The sequence below is a fragment of the Phocoena sinus genome, chromosome 11 (genome assembly GCF_008692025.1).
Source record: "Phocoena sinus isolate mPhoSin1 chromosome 11, mPhoSin1.pri, whole genome shotgun sequence".
Classification (NCBI taxonomy): domain Eukaryota; kingdom Metazoa; phylum Chordata; class Mammalia; order Artiodactyla; family Phocoenidae; genus Phocoena; species Phocoena sinus.
Genome location: NC_045773.1, coordinates 42,242,777 through 42,255,902, shown reverse-complemented (window position 1 = coordinate 42,255,902; position 13,126 = coordinate 42,242,777). Strand labels below are relative to the sequence as shown.

Here is a 13,126-nt window from a genome sequence, read left to right as displayed (position 1 = left end):
AGGCAGAGCTGGCCCCATTCCACGCAGAGTCTGCCTCCTTTGACCACCCCTGAGGCACTGTCTTTGGTTGGGTTCCCCAGAAACAGAGCCTGAGGCAGGGGTTTACTGGGGGACTACTCCCAGGTAAAACCTGTAAGGGAGTGAGGGAATCAGGATAGGGCAAAGAGGAGGCTAGGCAAACGTGTAGGTCAAGCTGAAGTCTAGTCTCAGCCTAATCCCACGGGGAGCTCGGAGGCATGAGTTTTTCCACCTGGAGGTAAGGCCTTTGGCCCTTGGACACGCAGACCGTTCACCGCTGTCTGGCAGCTGCTTCTGCGGGAGGGCAGAACCTCCTAGGCTTTTTCGGGTGAGGATGATTCCCTGGAGAAGGGAATCCATTAGTCACTGACACCCGCAGCAGCTGGGGGCTGGGTGTGCTGGCCAGGAAAAGAGGAGCTCAGTGGGACGCCAACTGTACCTACTCCAGGCACCATTTCTCACCTGTTGGGAAAACCAAAATGATCAAGCATCGGAAGGTAAGTCACTTGCTCATAGCAAAACATTATTTTCTATTTGTCCCAAGGGTGGGAGGAAGCCAAATACAGCATCAATTCATTTATCTTTCATCTTGCATTACATCTGATTTTCCACATGCAGGGCAATCCCTGTGGCTGAGGAAGAAGTAAAAGTATAAACACTACTGAGTCTTTCTTAAACATTCTAACCTCCTATACGACCAGGGAATGCCATAGTTTTCATCTCACTTCCTCAGTTCTTTCACTCTGAAATAAATTCCCTGCTGAGATGCACGTGGTATGGGATACAGCAATGATGGAGTAAAGCATTCAGTAAGTCTACTGATGATGTTGCTGGAAGAAACATGGTGACCATGGAGGGCAAATTCAAATCCAGAGTGGGCCCTTACTACCTGAGGACAGCCCATTGCCCAGTTCAAGATGGAAGGGATTATAAACAACCTGCCACTGGGTACCTGAGGTAGGTACCATATCAGATACCCAGCAATGGTCTTTGCTGCTGGCAAACTGGGGAAACAGGAGTGGCAGTACCAGATCATCTTGGTGAGGGGGAGTCCCTATTGTTTTTAATTTTGGAATGCAAGAGAAGCTCTAGGGACTCCCTCCTTCTTACTATAATTGTCTTTAGTCCAAGGTCAAAGAGTCAGTGTGGGGATTCTTCCTCTTGCTGAACTGGGAAATGAGTCATTATGTGCTAGGATATAAGTGTGTAAGATATCAGGAGGCTGACTGAAGTGGACTAGTACCAGAGTGTAGTCCTGGGTCCCTCAGAGCAGATGTCCAATGCTCCTCAAATGGTCTGATGATTTCCCTGTCCCCAGAACGTAGTTACCCTGGGAAATGGCCACTGGTCCGTTTGGGAGAGTGGTGATGTCATGGAGTAAGGGCAGCCTGGAGAAACTTTGATTTCCCCATGAAAGTAACTTCTTTAGGTGATACCATTACAGGGCTCAAGTAAGGTGGGGAGAGCCTTTTCAAACTGGGGAGGAAGGGACATTTTCTGGCAAGTGGATTAGTGGGACTTCGTACCTCTCTTACTAAGCCATTCAGTGCCACTGGAAGAAGCCAGTTTATCCCAGGTTAGGAATAAGAAGTTATGTACATACTTGTGACATCATCACATTATCCAGAAATTCTGGGTCTTCTAAATAACTCAGATCTGGGAACTGCTCTGGTGGCTCGAGTTAAGCTCCAGTTGGCCAAACTAGAGGTTTGGGGTTATAAGGTCAAGTGGCACCACAGTTAGCTGCCATCCTATTTTAGTCCTAAGGACCCCATGATCACTTGGCTACTCCAAAAAACTCTGTGGTCAGACTATGCGAGTGCTGATTGCAATCTGCTGATTGCCGTGACCCCGAAGCACCTTCTGGAAGCTAGGCCACCTCTTGGCCTCAGCCACCTCTGTATCCCTTCACCCCCTGCTGATATCAGGGAACCCATTTTAATGCAGTCTCTCCCACTAGCACATCCAAACTACAGATAAGAGCTACAATAGTGCCTTTCAAACATTCCCATTCGTTCCTTATTAATGTAATTCTCAATACTTTGGCAAAGAGAGTGTCTTCAGGGCCCTTTCAGGGGACATGTCTAGGGAATGACATGTTCCCTGACATATTATATGAACAGATCTCATATACTTAGTCCAACATTTATGGCTCCCTCCTCTACATCAGGGCTTCATAACCTTGGGTCTACATTTTAATCATCTGAGGAGCTTTGACAAAATACTGGTGCCCAGGCCCCATCCACAGATATATATATATATATATATATATATATTTTTTTTTTTTTTTTTTTTTTTTTTTTTTTTTTTTGGGCTGCTTTGGGTCTTCATTGCTGGGGGCAGGCTTTCTCTAGTTGCGGTGAGCGGGGGCTACTCTTGGTTGCGGTGCGCAGGCTTCTCATTGCGGTGGCTTCTCGTTGTGGAGCACAGGCTCTAGGCGCACGGGCTTCAGTAGTTGCAGCATGCGAGCTCATTAGTTGTGGCTTGTGGGCTGTAGAGTGCAGGCTCAGTAGTTGTGGCACATGGGCTTAGTTGTTCTGTGGCATGTGGGAATCTTCCAGGACCAGGGCTCGAACCCATGTTCCCTGCATTGTCAAGCGGATTCTTAACCACTGCACTACCAGGGAAATCCCCATCCACAGATATTCTGATTTAATTGGTCTTCAGTGCAACCCTAGCATCAGTAGTTTGAAAAGCCCCTCAGATGATTCTAATGTGCAGCCATGCTTGAGAGCTGCCGTTCTACATTAGGCCGTGAAATTTCTGGAACTCTGTTTTATGTTGGCTGCCATTGAATTCAGGGTTAAGTCCACCAATCAATTAGAGAGAGTAATTAGAATAGTAATCACCTGCTCAAGACAGTCCATTAAACATGGACTCTGGTCAGAGCACTCCAGTTGACAAATGCAGGTCTATCTATGTTATGTTCTTGCCTCCCTGGCCCAGCATCTTCAGAATCAATCCCTACACACGCCTCCATGCTTCTTTCTGACACAAATTAGCAGGTTCTTGCACATCTTTGAATACAGATGCCTTTTCTTCCCAAGTTTGACTTTATATTTGGCCTCCTGTGACTGCTGGGTTCTGATCTCCTGATAGGTCTCAGGGCAATGAGTGGTGATGGCCGGGGGTGAGGGGAACTTGGAGGGATTTAGAGTTACCGGGCCAAGTAACTCCTGTGGGTGAGGCATTCCAGGCCCTCAAGCAGGCAGGGAAGTCAGGGGATACTGTTCTAACAAAAGCAGAATGGAGGGGCTTAGTGCTCCTCTTGGTGAGCTGTCCAGTGTACTGGGGGCAGCCAGTTTACCACCCGTCCGGCCCTGAATTTCTCATACTTTTCATACCATTTGATGGCAGCACCATTAGATCACCCTGAGCTTTGCCTTCAATGTGCTCTTCAAGGCAGCCACAGGAAAACACTGTTTTCAGGAGTCATGCCTTGGACTGCCTGGTCCCCTTCCTTATTGCCAGCTGGCCCTTAAGCGCCATCCCTTCCAACTAAGTCAGATAACCAAGCCCACATTCCTTCCCAATGTTTTGTAGCTGGGACTGACTTCTAGTCCCAATTTCTGGATAAGTCAGGTGTCTGATGGCAAGACTGACTCTAAGCAGGAAAGGCATTTATCAAAAACACATTGCCGGGGCTTCCCTGGTGGCGCAGTGGTTGAGAGTCCACCTGCCGATGCAGGGGACACGGGTTCGTGCCCCGGTCCAGGAAGATCCCACATGCCGCAGAGCGGCTGGGCCCGTGAGCCACGGCCGCTGAGCCTGCGCATCTGGAGCCTGTGCTCCTCAACGGGAGAGGCCACAACAGTGAGAGGCCCGCGAACTGCAAAAAACAAAAAACAAAAAAAACCACACATTGCCATAGCTCGTAGAAGTGTTGGGAGGGTGGAGAATCATGCTCACAGGTAAGCTCCCAGAATCCCACTGCAGACCTGACCTGATGAGGACACTGCTGCCTCTGGCACTAGAGGAACACTCCCCCTACCTCCAGCCCACCCCTCTGAGGCTGCTTTTTCCCCAGGAAGTGACTTTGTACCCGCTGCTGACCCTGAAAGCTAGATGCCTCTGCCACCACCCTGCAGCAGGTTCTGAATAGAGCCGCCTTTGTTGAGTTGCTCATTTCTGAAATTGTATCTCACACAGGTGAGAGTTGACATATAGGTCGTGTGCCTGTGTCCCAGCAGCAAAGGAGGTTGGGGAACTGATTTTTCTGGGTTCTGCTCTCCATAAGCAGAATTTGTAAGGCTGGTATATGCGATTTATCCTAAGGAATTGGCTTATGTGATTGTGGGGGTGGGCCTGAAACCCTCAGGGCAGCCCGGAAGGCTGGAAGCTTCCAGGCAGGAGTTGATGCAGCCATCTTGACGCAGGAGTTTTTGTTCCTCAGGGAAACTTCAGTTTTCCTCTTAACACTTTCAACTGATTAGATGAGGCTCTCCAACATTATCTACGATAATCTCCTTTACTTAATGTCAACTGAGCAACACCTAGATGGAGTGTTGGATTGAATAACTGGGCTCTATAGCCTAGTACCCATAAAAAGTTAACACATAAAAATACCCATCACAGATGGTTATTTTTCGGAGTTAGCAACGGTGTTCAAAAGGTCCTGGGAACCCAGAAGACATGGCGGATGTTTACGATGCACCCCAAACTCACCACTAAAGAGGAGATGATGAGGATGATGGTGGTGATGACGACGCCTACAACAATTTGTTGAGCTCCTACCATGCAGCAAATGCCTAGTCTATTACTATCTCATTTAATCCTCACAGTAATTCCATAAAGTGGTGGTAATTATCTCCATGTTATCAATAAAGAATCTGAGGCTCAGAAAGGTTAGTTCATGGGCACAGTGCACGTGGAAGAGAGAGGAGCAAGAGATGCTCTGCTGGATTCCAGATCTCCGCCCACTCCACACACCGCCTCTCCAATTGTCCTAAGAAGGCACTTTGGTAATTTAACTAATTCTCAACATTTGTGCTAAGGAGGGGACAAAGGAAGTCAGTAAAAGCAGTGATTCTCCAACTTTAAGGCACATAAGGATCACCTGGAGAGGTTGTTAAAGCACAGATTTTTTTGTTTGTTTGTTTGCAGTACACCTGCCTCTCACTGTTGTGGCCTCTCCCGTTGCTGAGCACAGGCTCCGGGCGCGCAGGCTCAGCGGCCATGGCTCACGGTCCCAGCCACTCCGCGGCATGTGGGATAGTCCCAGACCGGGGCACGAACCCGTGTCCCCTGCATCGGCAGGCGGACTCTCAACCACTGCGCCACCAGGGAAGCCCTAAAGCACAGATTTTTGGGCCCTATCAGCTGTGATTCTGATCTCGTGGGTCAGAGGTGGAGCCTGAGAGTCTGCATTTTTTAACAAATTCCCAGATGATGCTGATGGTGCTGGTGTGGGATCAGACTTTAGGTAGCATGAGGTAAAGAAATCCACATGTATTACGAGCATCTCTCCCCAGTAAAACCTTAAGAGCGACATCTGTAAATAGCAGACAGCTGATTAGAGTGGGCGCTGTTCTCTCTAGCCTGGGGCTGACAGTGCAATGATCAGAAGTCAACGGGGTGATCATGGAGGAGGAGCAGCAGCAAAGGGCAGCTTGCTAATCTCTTTGTCAAAGAGGAGCCACTGTCAGAGAACTGGGTTTCAGTTTCGTGAGCTCTTCTGCAAGCCTGCAAACACCCCGATCCCGGGCTCTGAGGGAGCCCTGGTAGGAGGATTTGACTCAGCATCATTTTCCCCACTGAGGAAACTCTAGGCAGAAGTTCAGCTCTTGGAAGAGAAGAGAGGATGGGCTTGGCATGGGTCGGGGCCATGGCCAGCTCACTCGTACCGGGTATCCAGCCATTGAAGTTCTACCCAGGCCCACGCTGACTACGTGTGAGGAGACCCCACTGCTGTCTCCTGGCAGCTTACTGGAGTGGGGATTTAGGACACGGTCCTGAGAGGTACCAGGAGAGGAATGAGCATTCAGAAAATGGGAGAAGAGTTCCAGTTCAATCATTTAAGCTATAAAACATCTGAGTCTCAGTTTTGTCACTTGCAAAATGGGAAAATACAAGGATCTACCTTACAGAGAAAGGTTTCAGTGCATGGTTGTAAAATTTTATATGGCTTTGACTCTTTCCCTGCCTCATTTCCTTTTTTATTTTATATCCTTTTTTATTTTATGTGACTGATGCTACAACCGAGCACAAACTGTTCTCAATTTGGAAGGAAGAACAGTCACTTCCAGATTCTTTAAGGGTTTGGATAATCTGGACTTGATCAAATACCTGGGTGAACATGAGACAAGATAATGAGAAGGGTTTCTTAGCTTAGGCCTCTGGAAAGCAGAGCCAGAAGCAAAGACTAAAACATTGACATTAATTGGTTGTTTTGTTTTTTTCTTTTTTAATCAATATTTTTTAATTGAAGTATAGTTGATTTACATTGTTGTGTGAATCTCTGCTGCACGGCAAAGTGATTCAGTTATACATATATCTACATTTTTATATTATTTTCCATTATGGTTTATCATAGGATATTGAATATAGTTCTCTGTGCTATACAGTAGGACCTTGTTTATCCATTCCATATATAAAAGGTTACATCTGCTAACCCCAACCTCCCACTCCATCCCTCCCCCAATCCCCTCCCCCTTGGCAACCACCAGTCTGTTCTGTATGTGATTCTGTTTCATAGATAGGTTCATCTGTGTCATATTTCAGATTCCACATATAAGTAATATCATATGGTATTTGTCTTTCTCTGTTTGACTGACTTCATTTAGTATGATAATCTCTAGTTGCATCCATTTTGCTGCAAATGGCATTATTTTGTTGGGTTTTTTTATGGCTGAGCAGTATTCCGTTGTATCTTCTTTATCCATTCATCTGTCGATGGACATTTAGGTTGTTTCCATGTCTTGGCTATTGTGAATAGTGCTTCTATGAACATAGGGGTGCATGTATCTTTTTGAATTATAGTTTTGTCTGGATATATGCCCAGGAGTGAGATTGCTGGATCATATGGTAATGCTATTTTTAGTTTTCTGAGGAACCTCCATACTGTTTTCCACAGTGGCTGCACTAACTTAGATTTCCACCAACAGAGTAGGAGGGTTCCCTTTTCTCCACACCCTCTCCAGCATTTGTTATTTGTAGACTTTTTAATGATGGCCATTTTGACTGGTGTGAGATGGTACCTCATTGTAGTTTTGGTTTGTATTTTTCTAATAATTAGCGATGTTAAGCATCTTTTCATGTGCCTATTGGCCATCTGTATTTCTTCTTTGGAGAAATGTCTATTTAGGTCTCATGTAAATCAATGAAGCTAGAACACACCCTCTCACCATACACAAAAATAAGCTCAAAATGGCTTAAACGTAAGACATGACACCATAAAACTCCTAGAAGAGAGCATAGGCAAAACATTTTCTGACATAAATCGTACCAATGTTTTCTTAGGTCAGTCTCCCAAGGCAATAGAAATAAAAACAAAAATAAACAAATGGGACCTAATCAAACTTACAAGCTTTTGCACAGCAAAGGGAACCATAAACAAAACAAAAGGACAACCTACAGAATGGGAAAAAAATATTTACAAATGATGCGACTGACAAGGGCTTAATTTCCAAAATATACAAACAGCTCATACAACTCAACAACAAAAAAACAACCCAATCAAAAAATGGACATTAATTGTTTGAGAAGTGTCTAGCCCAGGGTGGTGAGAGTGGGGAAAAAGAGAAGGGGGGCAGGGATAAGGAAAGATGCAAAACAACATGATGCAACGTGTTACCACCCTGGGTACCACTTCACAACAGGCTGAGAAGGAAGAAGCAGGTAACTTAGCAGGTATGTTTATCCAGCACATGGGACTCCTCCACAATAATTGCAAGGGAGAGCTAGTCTTTTATGGTAGTCCATGGAAGAGAGAAAGGAGGGCACACTTTGTGCTGCCATTGATGAATGCCAAAGGGGGAAAGCCTTTGCCTCCCTCCATCTCTTGTTGTGTCTTGCAAGTATGGGCACCTTGAACTTTAGCTGGAAACTAATTGATGTTCTCTGGCCCCTTTCCTAGGGATGATGGTAGATTCTCTGATTCCATTCCAATCTCCCCATCCATGATATCTGTAGCCAATTTCCCCACTAAGTTATCCAAGAAGCAAGCAACTTCACCAAGGCAAGCATTGTCCTTGTTCCCCTCAGAGGTAGGTCCAGCCTCAATATGAGGAAAATGTCTGCCTGCCTTGAGCATGACTATCATACCCCTGGTATAATTGTGGCAAGATGAATTTGACTTTTTCTGTCCCTGCAAGTGTTGCCAAAGTGGCTATAAATGGCCTCCCTCTCAGCCACCTGCAGGGGTGGTACCAGCTCAGATTAAAAGTCTTCTTGATTCCAGTTCACTCTGACACAGTGGCTGATGCATAGGAGATGCACAAGGTGCATATCTGCCCCCTTCAACACTCCTCTTATTTATGATTATGTTGGCATTGATCCTATTAAATAACTATTTTCCCCCATCACCTCTTTCTTTTACATTTTCTCCCTCCCCTCTTCTTTTATTTCTGACCTCATCTTTGTAGTTTAATCTCTTCTTTGTGGTTTTGTATATCCTTTGTAATTATGAAGTGGAAGGGCTCTTTGGTGATAATTTCTTGAGAAATTCGTACCAGAGAAGAACAAGAAATTTAAAGTCTTCTCTCATCTCAACAAAGAGCTGTGGTTCTGTTTACGTCAGTAGAGGTGCAATTCAGAAGTACTAAACAGCCCAGATTAATGCTCCAAACAGCTTCTGTGTGGGTGGGCAAGGCAATTAAAAACTAGACATGTTCAAGTTTTTAGCGCATGTCTAGGTGATCAAAATGCTGTCAACACATCCAAAGAGGAGTCTGCCAGCTTTTGTTGGAACAACACAATTCTCATGTCCACAAAGGAAACTCTCATCTTTTCTTCAAGTTCAGTGTCAAACTGGAGAGGAGTATTAATGGGAGCGGGGGGAATGGGGATGGAGCAGAGACAGCAGGTGGCTTTGTGTTTAAAGGACAGCCAAGGAGACACCCATTAAAATCGGGATAATGCTACAGAACTTTAAAAAACCAATCTCTAAACTTCTAGATGAAAAAAGAGATGAGTTGCTTTAGGATGTCTCTAAAGGTCGCTTTCAAAAAGTTTGAAGGGCCCTTCAGCACACGCTGGGTTTGCAGCTTGGAATGGCTCATTGTCATTGCCCTTAAGTTTTTGTTGATTCTCTTTAGTGTAACAGGAATGTTGCCATGAGCTTCATGTATACCATCTCACTCTTCACAATAATAGGCATTATAATCTCCATTTTGCAGATGACAAGACTGGGTCTCACACAAGTTAAGAAGCAGAGCAAAAGTTACCCAGTTTCCAATAGTGAATAGTTGTTCTATTCACTATTGAAAGTGGGGTAATGAAATTTCCAAGTATGATTGTTGAATGGTCTATTTCTCCCTTCAATTCAGTTAGTTTTTGCTTCAAGTATTTTAGGGTTCTCTTGTTAGGTGCATATATAACTAAAATTGTTATATCTTCCTGATGGAATGACCCTTTTATCATTATAAAAAATTCATATTTAACTCTAGTAACGTTTCTGTTGTAAAGTCTATTTTGTCTGACATTTGCATAGCCACTCCAGCTCTCTTATAGTTGCTGTTTGCATGGTATATCTCTTTCCATTCTTTTACTTTCAATTTACTTACATCTTTGAGTACATAACTCAAAGCCCATTGAGTACTAACTCCAAAGCTTATTGCTCTCTACTCTCTGAGAGGACAGTTCAGATTCAGAGTAGTCCTATTTTAGTCTACTACCACTACATTTTGTAAGTGACTCAAGTTTCATTCTGCTTTGTTCTCTCATTAGAATACATCCGTTATGGTATAGATTAAAATTCTCTTTTATAGAAAGGCTTTCTGAAGAAGTTTTTTAAAATAAAAAAAAGTCACTTGAAAGCCAACAAAAACGTTATTTATTAAACTTATATATCTAAAAGGAGCTTTAATCAATGAAAACTAGGAGTTGGATTAGAAAACATCAAAAGGATGGAAGAAAGACACTGTAATTTCTGTCTGATGTACTCTGGTAATTTTTCATTTTCTCCATACCTAGTTGTTTGACCATCTGGAGATGTATGACTAATAGAAGACATTCCTACTTGCACGACCAACTGGGACCCATCATTAAACTGAACCCACACAGCTCCACTAGTTAACTGTGTAGCCCAACCAACATTTTTCACAAAAACAGACTTGAAAAGTTGTGCTGATTTAGGGAGACAATCTTTTAGACTACTAGGAGAGCTGTTAGTTCCAGAAGCTGCACCTGCAAGGCCAAGTCCTTCATTTGTAACCTTAGAAGGATTGAGTATTGGTGCCTGTTTTGGAGAAGCAGCACTATTTATGATCATTCTATTCAGAGATGGTGTCTCTCTCATTGGGTAGTTTGGATCCACAGAAGGAGGAGGTGTTAAGGCCTTAGGTGAACTAGTACTACTAGGTTTTCTTCCTAAGATTATTGGGGAAAAGGAAGCACTTCCACTTTTCTCTTCCTCTTCTGAAATTATGGATTTAAGAGGTAATAAAGGGTGTTGAGTAAGCCAATACTTCTATGGAAAACAGAGCAGTGTCTGGCACATAGAAGGTGCTCAGTACGTTTTAACTAGAGTTAGCAGAGCTTAGGTGTTAAGGGCCTTAACACCACAGATCCTCAGTTTCCTAACCTGTAAACTGGGGATGACAATACCAATCTCCAAAGGGATATTGTGAGAACCAGTGCAATACCATGAATAATGCAATTAACGGAGGGCCTAGCTGTTCCTGTTTATTATCATCAGGCTCTTTGAGTCAATAGAGGAAAAGAATGAGATGTTCAAATGAGAGGCAAAGCTGACCTGCAGAGTCAGCTGAGTTTGGATGCCCATGTGGTGTCACAGAGGCCTCTAGTAAATGCAATTACCCTTTGGAGCCATGAAGACCAGGACAGTGCTGGTAGCAGCTAGTGTTAATTGACGATCAATGACCAGGCACTTCTCTAAGTGCTTCTGTAAGGTATATGACCTATTATAATATGCCTATTTTATGATGAGTAAACTGAAACAAGCCTAACTGTGTGATGTGTAAGCTGAAATATAGTGATGGGAAGTAGGCTACTAATGTGACACACTAATAGTGGTGGAGCCAGGATTTGAACCCAGGCAGTATGGCTGCAGAGGTTAGGCCCTTAACAACTAAGCTCTGCTAACTCTAGTTAAAACGTATTGAGCACCTTCTATGTGCCAGACACTGTTCTGTTTTCCATAGAATTATTGGCTTACCCAACACCCTTTCCTACCTCTTTCTAAAATATCTTCCTACACTGCAAAGACTGGAAAGCTAGGCATTTTCCAGACCCCCTAAAAGCTTGTCTCCAGTTGTTCTCCTATGAGACTTTGATTTACAACTGAGTTACTTGAGCAGAGAAGCAGGATCCAAGGCTCAATTTTCCTGGCACAGGTTGGTCTAGAGGTGGCATGGTTCTTAAGTCAGCAACTGTAGAGTTCGCTTCCTGATCCTGCAGTTTCCTAATTAAGCAGAGGAACAGTTCTTTTTTTTTTTTTTTTTTTGCGGTACGCGGGCCTCTCACTGTTGTGGCCTCTCCCGTTGCGGAGCACAGGCTCCGGACGCGCAGGCTCAGCGGCCATGGCTCACGGGCCCAGCCTCTCCGCGGCATGTGGGATCTTCCCAGACCGGGGCACGAACCCATGTCCCCTGCATCGGCAGGCGGACTCTCAACCACTGAGCCACCAGGGAAGCCCAGGAACAGTTCTCTTGGTGGCCCAGTTTGGCACTGTGGTTTTGGCAGTTGTTCCTGGAAGCTCAGTCCAGAGCCAGTTTCCTCAGCCCCTATAATGATTCTGTAAGTTTTCTATTCTCCCTTATAAATTTCTTAGCTAGAACAGATACTGTTGCCTGCAACCAAGGGTCCTCATTAACACCCTTGGATTCCCTCACCCTGGGGTTAGTCGATTTCTTCAAGAGCAAATTGAAACTCCAAGAAGTTAAAAGATTTGTCAAAGTCATACAGTAAGCCAGGAACTAAGATTTAGTTCTGTCAGACTCCAAAGCCTGGGATTCAACCACTATATTTCGCTGTTTTGGTTTTTTTGTTTGTTTGTTTTTTTCCATTTTTCTGCTAGGCTCAAATATAATCACAACCTGTCATTTTTGAGATATCCTTATTATCAGAGGCAGCTATGTTCCTTTCTTCCTCTCTCAGTCTTCTTGGAATGTGGTTCTGAATATCTGGCAGTTCCAGCAGCATTACCTTTTTTTTTTTTTTTTTTTTTGCATTACGCGGGCCTCTCACCGCTGTGGCCTCTCCTGCTACGGAGCACAGGCTCCGGACGCGCAGTCCCAGCGGCCACGGCTCACGGGCCCAGCCACTCCGCGGCACGTGGGATCCTCGCGGACCGGGGCACGAACCCGTGTCCCCTGCACCGGCAGGCGGACTCCCAACCACTGCGCCACCAGGGAAGCCCAGCATTACCTTTTAATGACTTATCCCCATTGTCATGTGTTGAGCTGGGCCTCATGCTGGGCATTCCACATCATCCTGCAACAATCCCAGAGATGGATAACATAATCCTCATCTTAAAAAGCAGAGAAGAGATCCTGAGGGCTGTTGATTGAAGATCGTAGCTGGTTAGTTAAGGTCATGCTAGCTGTTGGAACAAACCTAACAATATACAGCGGCTCAAACATGATAGGAATTTATTTTTCATTCACCCAAAGCCTAAAACAAATGTTTCTGATTGCTCCCCTCCAAGTGGTGATTTAGGGACCCAGGCCGTCTCCGTCCTACGGTTTTGTCACTTTCGACGGGTGGCTTCCTCTAAGTCAAGGCAGTAGATGGAGAAAGGGCATGGGTGACCCCATGTGGGAGGGTTTTATGGACCAGGCCTGAAAGTGATGCTTTGTCACTTCTGCTCACTTTCTATTAGCAAAGACTCAACCAAAAGGCCACACGATCTCAGGGGAGGCTGGGAAAAGTCTATGTAAGGAACACTTGGAAATGTAGGCTGGCCACATGCCCATGGAGAAGTGGAAAT

The 13,126-nt window shown here is 44.9% G+C and overlaps 1 long non-coding RNA gene across 1 annotated transcript in view; it reads left to right on the top strand.

The window, feature by feature from the left end:
• The first annotated feature begins 721 nt into the window (after positions 1 to 721).
• LOC116762326 overlaps positions 722 to 13,126 on the top strand; it is a 51,542-nt gene continuing 39,137 nt past the window's right edge. The window contains exon 1 of the long non-coding RNA XR_004352242.1: positions 722 to 975. This is a non-coding gene — a long non-coding RNA (uncharacterized LOC116762326). The remainder of the gene's footprint in view (positions 976 to 13,126) is intronic.